Here is a 12,096-nt window from a genome sequence, read left to right as displayed (position 1 = left end):
CATCCTATCGGGACATTTAGTTCCATTCACTTACAGATTGCTTACAAATTGGGCCCCCTGGGGCAGTTCTAGGTCAGCCCGTTGTCATATGGCATCACGCAGGAGCAGAGCCAGGTCCCGTGACCAGGTGAGGTGGGTATCGGAGCAACCGCGCCAAGCAGGTCACATGACCAGCGTGCCAGGGAAGGAACGGACCAATGATAGTAGTCATGATGCAGGTGGTCTCACTTTACAATCCTTGCCAATAGAGTATTTACAGCTCCACTGTTTGGCAGCTTTCATGGCACGGTACTACCTGAATGTTTGACGGCGTATGTGAGGTTTCTCTTCACGTCATGCAACTCCCGCGTGTGACAGGGATTGTAAGTTCTGTTGCTGTGCTTTTTAGGGCACGGGAGCATGCATAAGCATCCCGCCTCTTTTTTAAAGCTTTGTGGTCAGGTTGTTCATGGCCCGTTTGAAGATTTTTCCGTGCACAGACTTTTAGTGTCTGTGATATTGTGGAAGAAAATAAACATCCGAAGGTGTATCGTGATGTCACGTGTAGCATAATTCGGGTACACTCTACTGGGATTATACGAGCGATCACATCCTTCGAAACACTTCGCATCATTTCAGTTACGTGCGTGCCTGTCAGCCAATACGGCTAGGCGCTTTAAGTCCGAGCACATCACTTCTGTGGTGTGCATTTGCGTTGTCTCTGGGATTGGTTCACGTTCCTGTGGCAATGCAGGATAGGCGTGCCGTACAAAGTCGGCCAGCTCTAAAGTCGGTGCAATGAGAACCGAAGTTTCTGGAGTGCTGGTCGAGCATGACGCTTCAAACCCAGACTTGGGAAAGGAGGCATACGAAAGTTTTGTTTCTTCTAGATGCGAAGCTTCTTAGGGTTGAGCTCAACCTGATGTGCGGCGTGACCACCCTTTACTACGCATGTGCGTCCTCTCCCCCTCTCCTCCAGGCATCCCTCCCTGTGGAGCCCACACCTCCATTGCGCATGCGCTCTCCCCATCTCTTGCGTAGCAACGCTGATGCAGGCAGCGTCTCCTAGCGAGTTTCTTGACTCTCTCAAGCACAGAAGTTCGTATTGCTTTAAATTTGGAATATTATTGCAAAAGTTATGATAAAAAGTCACAAATAAGACATTGCACGCAGGAAAAAAAATCGAGACGTGTAACAACGTTCCTTGGAGCTGGTCACCGCTGATGACCACCATGATGGAAGGGTGTATGCTCCGCACATATGTAACAAGTTGCAGTTTTCAATGTAGCAGCATGCTTCGCGCTTTGCACAGAGGTAGTCACTTCTTGTGGAAGCGCTCTTTCCGTCCTTGTCTCTTCTTCTGTAGTTACGCCGTAACAACTCATAGTCTTGCGCTGTGCAAATATGTTGATTCCCAATCACCAACTAGCCCAAGAATCTGTCTTGTCACTTCTTTGAAATTCCGAAATTTTCCTTTCCGAAGACAGTGTAGCACGCTGCAAGTCTGACTCATCCAAATCATTCGAGATGGGTGTGCCTTCGTGCTACAGTTTTGCACACCTTCGTGGTGAACACCTTGTTGACTGATGGTTGGACGTTGTTGTACGAATGGTGATGTACACAAAGGGTATGAATTTCTTTAGTTCGGCCCCTGCACCAAAAGATGACTTACGTTTATCTGTAGGATCTATAAGATCTTTGGCAGTCATCTGTCGCACTAAATTTCTTCTACAACCTTTCAAGGTCACTTTTTTGGAACCAGCATGTTCCCGAAAAAAAAAAAAAGTATGCGTTGACAACACTGCAGTCAAGCAAGTGAAAATATATCTGGTGCCACAACCTGCGTGATTTACGATCCAGCTCATACTGCCCATTCATCTGATCAAACTTATCAACAAAATTCATGTTCTCGTATTCTTGAAGTGCTGCAGGGCAGTTTCATCTTTTTCTTTTCTGCTTACTTGAACTTCGTCGGCTGGGCCGTGGAAGTTTCACAAGAGGTGAATGTTCGCTTGTCTTGCCACTTCAAACAGCAGAGTGTCGTTGCTGGCTGAGCAGTCAGTGTCTCCCCTTTTAATCATCTTATCGGACTTTAGATTAGGCAAGGGCTTCCTGCTGGCATTTACTGTGCCACAAGCATATATCCCGGCTTTTGCGAGATCTTTCGGCTGGTAGTAACTGGTCAAATAGTTGTCGAAGAATACGCGGCGGCGCTTTCCACCCGAATCATCAAGCAGTGTCTTTACAACACGTGCACCCAAGTCTCTTTCAGTACCGTTCTTAGACTTGCCGGTGTAAATTTGAAATTGTAGACTGTTCTAGCACAGAGCATCCAAACTTTGTAGCCTCTTTTCCCCGGCTATTTTGGCACATAATGCTTCAGAGAACTTCCACCTTTGAATTTTATCGTGGATTCATCGATCCCCCAATATTCAATTTTTTTTATTATTTTTTTTATTTAAGTATACTGCATACCTTCTCGGTCCAAGCAGGAGTGGTACATAGGATATACAAACAATGATGTCACGTAGAGAAAGGCACCGACACAATCCAAGAAAAGAAAAAAAACTATTGAATTCCAAGTAGCCAAAACAACAGTGTCATAATGCAACGTTCAGAATCATGCTAAAAGGGCAAACCAGTCAAAGGGAAAGAAACTGCTCACAATAAATCCCTATTCATACATTTGCGTCTATTGTTCAAAACTTATACTTTTAATCTTTTCAATAAAGGATTCTACGGTGTCACAGTTCACGGCTATTAATGGAAGTTGATTCCAATATGCAGTTGATGACGGAAAAACAGAGTTTTTGTGAATGTTGTTGTGACTTGTGGGCAGTCGTATTGTCTTATTGTGGTTAGTTCTCGTGGAATGCCTGAAAGGTTTGATCTGGATATTGTATATTTCCCATGATAAAAAAGATACAAGAATTTAAGTTTAGAATGTATTCTCCGTTCGGAAAGGCAACGAAGTTCGGCTCTTTTACGCAGATTAGTAACACTGGTATACCTGGAGTAATCGGAAAACACAAATCGAACTGCTAAGTTTTGCACTCGCTCAATTTTACTAATGAGAAATTTATGATGTGGACTCCAAATTATATCGGCGTATTCTAGTGCTGGTCTAATCAGGGTCTTATAGGCGGTTAGCTTTACTGCAGGGGGAGTGTTACGGAGTTTTCTCTTTAGGAAGCCCAATTTACCTTGCGCTTTCGAACAAATAGCAGTTATATGTGGATCCCAATTAAGGTTGGATGTTAATGTAACTCTCAAATATTTAACTTGATCGCTTTTAGTAATTTCTAAATTGTCTATTGTATAAGCAAATCTGAGTGTTTTTTTCTTATTCGTGAAAGTTATGGCTACGGTTTTCCGCGCGTTCAATGTCATTCCCCACTGGGAACACCAGGCTTGAATTTTCGTTAATGAGTGATTAAGGTTAATCTGGTCCTCAGTTCGATTTACCCTTGTGTACACAACGCAGTCATCTGCGAAAAGCCTTATTTGAACGGGTGAGTCAATGACCATAGGAATGTCGTTGATGTAGATAAGAAACAAAATTGGTGCTAAGACTGATGCTTGTGGTACGCCCGAAAGGACGTTCAGGCTGTTTGACGTGTGGTTGTTCACAGCGACAAACTGCTTGCGGTTGTGTAGATATGATGTTATCCATGTAATAATATTATCTTCAATACCAATTGCATGCATTTTAGTTATTAGATCAGGGTGGCGAACGACGTCAAATGCTTTTGCAAAATCTAAAAAAACAGCATCTATTTGTCCTCTTTCATTCAGTGCATTCGCAATGTCGTTGGTAATCTCGGCTAGCTGCATGACTGTCGATAAGCCAGATCGAAATCCATGTTGCCTATGGTAGAGTAGGTTGTTAGTTTCTAAATGTGTTATAATGGCTTTAAAAATTATATGCTCTAATATCTTGCAACACGTGCTGGTTAATGAGACCGGGTGGTAGTTACTGGATTGTAGTTTAGAACCGGATTTATGTATTGGAATAATCTTTGCCATGCGCCAGTCATTAGGGATTGTCTGCGTAACTATTAAAGTGGTGTAGATTTTGTGTAGATATCGGCTTATCCTGTCAGCATATTTATTAAGAAAGGTGTTCGAAATATTGTCTGGGCCTGGAGACTTTTTAGTGTCAAGGTTGCGGAGTAGGCACTGAACACCTTCTTCATTAATCTGCAATTCTGGCATAGGGTTAATTAAAGGATATGATGGTAAAGATGCTCCAGAGGACCCATGCGCGAAAACTGAGTGAAAGAAGGCATTTAATTCATCGGCTATCTGGTCTGGTTGCGTGATAATTTTGTTGCACGATGTGAGCTGGGTAATATCAGAATGCTGCTTAGACAAGTAGCGCCAAAACTGCTCAGGCTCCATGAATGATGGAAGCGTGTCAGAATGGAATCGAGACTTAGCGCTGCGAATTTTATTGTTCAGTGTAGCGATAAGGCCTTGTAGTTGATAAGGCCTTGCAGATGATTTTCCGGTTTTGCGTCGCCTTTTAATCTTCCCTTAAATGTATGATCTCCCGCGTCACCCACGTATAATCCCGGTCAATGCGTTTTCTTTTTTAAAGGCACGTGACGAGCTTCACAATCGCCCACGATATCTTTAAAGCATGTCCACAGTTCGTCCACGTTGTTAATTTTATCGAAAACAGGAAACGACGATTCTAAATGGGCGAAGATAGCAGCGTGATCTGCACGTGCATAGTCCCTGAAATAAGTAGCTCTGGATTACTTTGTTTTTTGAACTAGTGTTAAAGGACACGAAAGAGAAACAATATTGTGGTCGGAAATCCCATCTTCAACACTGATACAACAGTTTTCAAGGGAATTACTTACAAACATGAGATCAAGCACAGATGAACAAGAACCTACAATACGCATAGCACTAGATACTAGTTGTGACAATGAGAAACTAAACGCTGTTAGCAACAATGATTCCGCACTTGCTACGTCTCGGTGATCATAACCCAATTCAGGCCAGTTAATTCCTGGCAAATTCAAATCTCCGCATAAAATCTTCGAACGTGAATTTGTGTGTTGTGCAATATAGCCGTGCATAATCTCTAAATATTCAGGGGAAGAGTTTGGTGGACGATACACTGCGCCCAAGAATATGCTTTTTCCATAGAAATTGGTCCGGCACCACACACTTTCATGGTTGCTAATATCCTCTAAACGGGAAAACTTTACATTCTTTTTTATAGCTACCGCTACTCCGCCGCCTCTTGTTGTTTTGTCTTTGCGGATTAATTTGTATGAGGAGGGGACAACCTTAGAATCAAGCACGCCTTCGTGCAACCAGCTTTCTGTAATAACTAAAATATGTGGATTGTGGTTTAGTACTAGGCTTTCCAAAAGAGTTAGTTTGTTTAAAACACTGCGTGCGTTAAGTGATACAATTTGAAGGGTTTTAGAACGCTCCCGTCATTTCTTCGTTTGAATTTCCGGCTGCCTTTGCGCAGGCGTAACTAATTTTGTCATTCTAACCCTTCGATTGTGTTGCGAATCTCAGACGAACAGTTTTCCGTCCACTTTTAACTTGTCATAAATTAGTGACACTTTTAAGGCTTCGGCCCTTTCCTGTGCTGCTGAATGCCAAAGTTTCTGTCGTGTATCACGCACTATTTTTGAAAAATCCTCCGAAATTGCTATTTTCGTTCCTTTCAGTTTGCTGCAGCAGGACAAAATTCTGGTTTTTTCTGCAAAGTAATAAAGTCGAAGGATAATCGGACGGTGGCGTTCTTTGTGATATTTTCCCACTCTATGAATCCTTTCTAATGACTTTACTTCTATGCCTAATACTTTCTGGAATACTTCTTGCTTAACTATGGCCTCCAGTGACTTCCAATCTTCGTCTACTTCTTCATTAATACCGTATATTACGAGATTGTTGCGTCTGCTCCTATTTTCTAGGTCGTCTACTTTGGCCGATAGTTCAAGAAGTTGGATGTTTGAGCTGCTACAGGCTTCCTCACATACCGTCAACTTTTGTTCAAGCGTTTGCAGGCGACATATTTCCTTTTCAATAGACGTAACCCTTTCTTGAACGTTGGTCACTGCAGATTCGACTCTTTTTAGGTCGGAAGTCAATTCTTTCAAAGATTTGGTAGTTTCCCTTTGCTGTTTCAAAATTTTTTTCAGTAGGTCGTTAGTCGAACTGGATTCAGACTCTGAGTCTGATGTTGGCCCCGGATTGGTTTCTATATCGCCAGCGGTTAGTAACAGCAAGTCGATAACATCAGCACAATCTTTGACAGTTTCAAGAAGAAAATGTGGACTTGGCAGCACCATCAAGGCCAGGGAGTCATCTCGAATGGAAGGAGTGTATTGCTCACTAACCTGGATAACGAACAGTAGAGGGATTAGCATCCTCTCCTTTCTGGTGCAACCAATTCTACTGAAAGATCCGTCGTTGCGCCCGGTATTTATACGGTCGAGATGAGGGCCCTCTGTTGACGTCACTGTGGCAGTCCGCCACTGTCTGTGCAGCATGCTTTCGTTGATGTCGGGTGGTAGCAGTTTCGTTGCGTCCATGGCGCATTGGTCTGGCGCAGGTGTTGTGTTGACTTGCAAACTGGCTGGATCACCGGCCACAGCGATATGCCCCGTAGAGCACAAAGCGACCTGGATAACGAACAGTAGAGGGATTAGCATCCTGTCCTTTCTGGTGCAACCAAGTCCATTCTGTCGGCAGGTGGTGCTGAGCAAATGTTGCGGAAATTTCCGGCAAAAGCGGACGTACCTCGTACAGCTTCTCAGAAGTCGGATCATCCCTCTCTGGCTGCAAACAGTTGTCATTTAGGTGAAGATAGAACAGCAGCCATCCAAATCTGTTCGCAGTCATGACTTTTGAAATGAATGGGTCATTCAAAGAAGGTGCGCTGCACCAGTAGTCGCGATAGGTGGGACTCCTTATGAATCCTATCAACAAATTGAAGCCCAAGAACGCACGTGATTCTTTGTCTATTGTGGGAACATAGCGCTTGTTTTCTTGCTGTGTGTAAAGATTCGTCTCAAACAAAGTCTTGTCAATCCACCCAGGCGTCCACATAAGACTAAAAACGCCAAATGGGGTGATATTATTGATGGCTAGAATGTCAGGTGGAAGTCCGCAGTCACGTCGAAATATCGGCGGTGGAGACATCCGATATGTAGTGCTCCACACAGGAACCTTTTGGAGTGGGAGGGTAGTTTCTTCATCTGTTTCGTTGTCCGGTGAGTCACTGACACATTCAGTTGCTTGTGTAATCACGGATTCTTTTTCGGGAGATTTATTGTGGTTATCCTCTTCCGGGTCAAATTCATCGTCCTTTGAGCTGTCACTTCCAGCATAGCTGTCATTGTCGGACGGAATATCTTGATATTGAACTGAAAAAAACGTTTTGAGCAAAAAAATTTATTCTATTTTGAATTTTTTTCGTCCAGTCAGAGAGCTCCCCTCCCGTAGCTCTTTCATGCACGGTGGTCAGCGTAGGTAACCACCCTGAATAAAGTCGCTGTACAAAATCAAACTGATCAGCTGTGCATTTTTACTAGCACAGCCAGTAAAAAATACTCTTCTGCTGCATGCTACACCAAAAAAAAGTTCACGTGCAAGCTAACATACCTTTGCGCCCGTAGAATCTTTCAGGGTTCAGTGCAGGAAATGGCATGCTTGTTGCAAAACTTTTTCTTGGCAGAAAAAAAATGCGCCCCGGATAACTAGCGCCGCTTGGCGCATCTTCACAAAAGACTAAACGGGAAAAGCAAACACTTGTCTGCTCGCTGAATCTCTAGATGTCCCTACTAAAAAGGGTTGAAAGGGTGGTCACCGTAGGTGTCCACTGTGCCAAAGAGGGTTAGTTGAAAAAAAATAAAAACCGACTGCTCGCGCTGCTCAATCGTTCACTGGCCACTCAGTGTATATGGGCACTGGATCTTGACCTCTTTGATAGTGCCACTCGGTGGGAGATTTCTCCTGTGCGTTGTTGAACAATAAAAATTCGCAGCGTGCGCATTAACTAAAAGTAAACTGTGGGTCTTTGTTTCAAATTGGTGTCTTCTGTCTCTCATTGCCCATTAGTAGCGAATGGCATGCTCCAGTTAGAAACACCGGTCCATCACTGTGTACTTTGCGCCTCCCCAGGTTTCTCTCTCGAGCGATGCCGCGATGAGCGTCAGCGTCGATGTTGCCGCCAGTGTAAGCGTTGGTGCCTGCTGCTTTGCGTCTACACATGCTTTTCTTTAGTGGGGGATGGCGTAACCTTTTCTTTATCGCATTACTGTTGTGTGCAAAGAATAGTAGCACACGTTTATATACTGCAGCAGGAGCCAGTAGCATGCGAGTCCATATGGTAGGCTACACACTAGGTATAATTTGATCAAAACCCAAGATGTAGTAAATAATTTATGATGATAGTTCTGTTTGATAGTTCTAATCCATATCTTGAGATTTTCTTGCTTTAGGTTTGAGCTAATGAAATAGCCTTTTTTTACCGTGACCCATAAACTACTTTCAAAACCTGGGTTATTGCCTGCTAAAAAGACGTGCTTTGCATTTTGCCATAGGTCACTCTTATTGGTTCAAATGAATTATAGCAGAGACCTTTATGACGGTGCTGGGCTGTATGCAGTTCGACAGCTCCAATTTCATGTCCCCTATATTGGTCGAATGCGCTGTACGGCTCATGATGTCACGTTCCAACCGAGGAAGCAGACATGGTGCCCTCTACAGCATCTGTAGGATCTCGCTCAGCTAAGCCAAGATTTGTAACCTGCAAGCAATGCTTGGCAGATATGTGCATGCATATCCGCCTGTGAAGTCTATAAATTAGCAAAATGCGCAGTTGGCAACAAAGGTTAGAAAGGCAGACACGCCTGATTTCAAAATGTTTTGTAGTTGTCGCACATCATTTGTGGGTAGGTATGCGCCCTATTAACGGCAAATCGCATTTAGGCGAAGTTTTCTTGCTTTAACAGGTACTGACACCTTTTTCGAAGGCGAGTTTACTAGTAACTGCCATACGAATCTCCTGTATCCAGACGGCCATGAGCAAGTGGGACGCTCGGCAACCGCCGATGAGATATTTTATTTTGATGTTAAACTAAATTTTCTCGCGGTACACTAATCGACATCGACACTAACTTGACCTCAGGCTAGAGTACTAATCCTGGTGACTTCACGCTCCAGTCTGGCTAGTTGTAATGACATCAAGCACAAAAAAAAAGGGCAGCTTGTGCGTCGCCTTCTCGATCGTCTGCTCGCGCTATGCAGTCGTGCGGTCACTGTCATCCAGCGTACCTGTGAAGCGAGCTAGCAGAGTCTGGAGTAGCATATGTGCTCGCGAATACAAGATACACGCTTATGAGGGGCCAAAGGAACCGTTTGATTTCAAATCTGACGTACTTGCAAGAGGGTCAAATGCGGAATGGTTGGCAGGGTCCACAAGCTGAACATCTTCCTCTCTGATGATGTCGTTGCTGTTGTCGGAAACGGTCGAGAAAAATTTGTTCATCGTTGACGGCACGACAGTATCCATCTGTGTGGCGCGCAGCAGGTGATCGAAGAAGCGATGCGTGGACGAGGATATCTCACGAAAACTTGCGTGTGCACATTCTACTGCCTGGCGGCGCTGCTCATACCATGTCGTGATGTCAAGGTACTGTAGGATCCGAAACTAGCTTTTTAAAGCATCCCATATTTAATTTTTTGAGGGTGTACTCATGATTATCTACACATTTCCTAGGCTCTCGGGGGTTCGGCCTATCATTTGATGCAACAAAATGATAAATGAAATGTTTCATGTCAGTACCCCTTTAAAGTGACGCTTGAAGTGCCAACAGGCTGAGATTTTTTTTTTACACTCCCCAGAGGAGCTCGGCAATTCGTAGAATTGACCGCGGCGATCATGTTTACCAAATATTGCAGCGCTGCGTGCCGCGCAGAGGCTTCATTTTGAAAAACGTTTCTTGCGCTCCTTTCCTACGCCTGACCAATCCTCATTTCACGTGCAGTGACACAAAGTAGCTGATCCGCAACTTGAGCTAGCACGCAGTTCGTTGATTGGTCTAAAGCAGTCATGATGACTGGCTACGCCTTCCCCTTCCTGTGAGGGTGAAAGGTGGCAAGGCCACGCGAAAATTTGAAACCAGCTGAAACCGATGTTCTAATCCTTTCAACTTCTTTAACATAGCACGCATTCGCAAAATTCGTGTGGCGGCATGTTCACAAAATAAAAGTGCCCACATTTCTCTTTCTAACAATTCTTGAACCTCAGGGTTATTTACTGGCCCTTTAAGAGCAAGACGGTTTTTTGTGTGTTAGGTACAACTTCACAATCCCAAAAACAGCACTCTTACTGCGACATGAAGCTTGGCGAGCGAGAAAACGCATGAAAAGAAAATGTGAGTGGAGACTCCACCGTGAGAATCCCACATCAAACACCGTGAGTTCATAGACTTTGGTGGCCTCTACTAGGTCCCATGTCGCTTCTAATTGATAAAATTAAAGCTCATTGTGATCTGTGGGTGCCATAGATCTAGCATACGAAGTTTCGAAAAATTCTACCGAAACAGAGTCGGGAAAATACAAAAGATACATTTTGAAATTTGTTGATTGACGTGCGGAGATTTCGGCGCGAAATTTAAAAATGAAACTTCAACCTTGATTTTCTCCACTAATAATGAACTTGTGACAGTGAAACACATGGCATTAAAGTTCTCGGAGTGCAGTTTATCAATCCAAAACAAGTCTTTGTTTCTTTTTAGTGTACCTTTAAGGGCAAGAACTAGAAAATATCACTCAATATTTATTTCAGCATTCTACTGCTCAGTTCCGCTTTATTTTTATAGACTTTGCTGCTTCCAAGTTTGACTGCTTTACTAGTGTCTCTGAATGAACTTGCTCAAAATTTGCCACTCCATCAACATTTAAGCATGGGTTGCCACCGCCCCGCCGCGGTGGTCTAGTGGCTAAGGTACTCGGCCGCTGACCCGCAGGGCGTGGGTTCGAATCCTGGCTGCGGCGGCTGCATTTCCGATGGAGGCGGAAATTTTGTAGGCCCGTGTGCTCAGATTTGGGTGCACGTTAAAGAACCCCAGGTGGTCGAAATTTCCGGAGCCCTCCACTACGGCGTCTCTCATAATCATATGGTGGTTTTGGGACGTTAAACCCCACATATCAATCAATCAATCAGCATGGGTTGCCACCACTTCTTTTGGCTGCACAATTGTGAACAATGCTTAGCCGTCAAATTTGAAGCTGGATTCACACGACGGATGTGATCGTGGACGGATCAGTCGCATGACATGTTCGCGATCTCTGCGCAACTCGTATTCACACGTCAGCGGAGAAAACCACCCAACGGCGAGGACAGATTGGCCCTACCCTCTCTCCCAGGAGCATAGGTGACTGTGCAGACAGCCTTGGCGCGATGGCTGTTGAAGATGCAGCAGGCGACGAAGAGGAGAGCGCACTTCTTCAGTGCAAGAGATCGATCTGGTTTAAGCCATGGCTTATCAAGAAATATTTTGGGATGCAAAAGCAGCGTTACGAGTAGCAATACTCCGCGACAACTTTTCTTGGGGTTAAAACGAAGGCTAAAGAGCCAAATCGTGTGCGTCCTACAGCCATTGAGTGCAGTTCAACGTGAAATACGAAGGTTCTATTATCTTTTTTTTTACATGGAGCTATTTGAGAGAGGACGCAGCACACACCATCAAGGCAGTGTATTTATCTTTACAGCGTTATCGAACGCGGGAGAAAGTCCAGACTCTCTACGTGTACCATAAAACGCTAAGCGGCGTCTGCATCTACAAGAAACGCTGATGGTACACCCCCATCACTTCCTACAGCGTTACGAGACTCGTGCCGAATTGGACCACTTCGCATAAGGCTACATGTGCAGAAACTCCACCAAAACTGTCGTCGCGAGTATACTAGCCAGTATGGTTCTAGTTCACTATATTCGCCAGCAATCTCGAACAGTACAAAAGATTTTGATTGCATTGTAAAAAACCGCTGTTGCCAGCAGAAGGCGTTTCCTCGCCAGAAGTTCTGTATCTTTCGCCGAAATCCCAACTGCGATTCGGGTCTCCGTTTCATGAA

This window comes from Rhipicephalus microplus, chromosome 7 (assembly GCF_043290135.1).
Source record: "Rhipicephalus microplus isolate Deutch F79 chromosome 7, USDA_Rmic, whole genome shotgun sequence".
Taxonomy (NCBI): Eukaryota; Metazoa; Arthropoda; class Arachnida; order Ixodida; family Ixodidae; genus Rhipicephalus; species Rhipicephalus microplus.
This window is presented reverse-complemented; position numbering follows the sequence as displayed.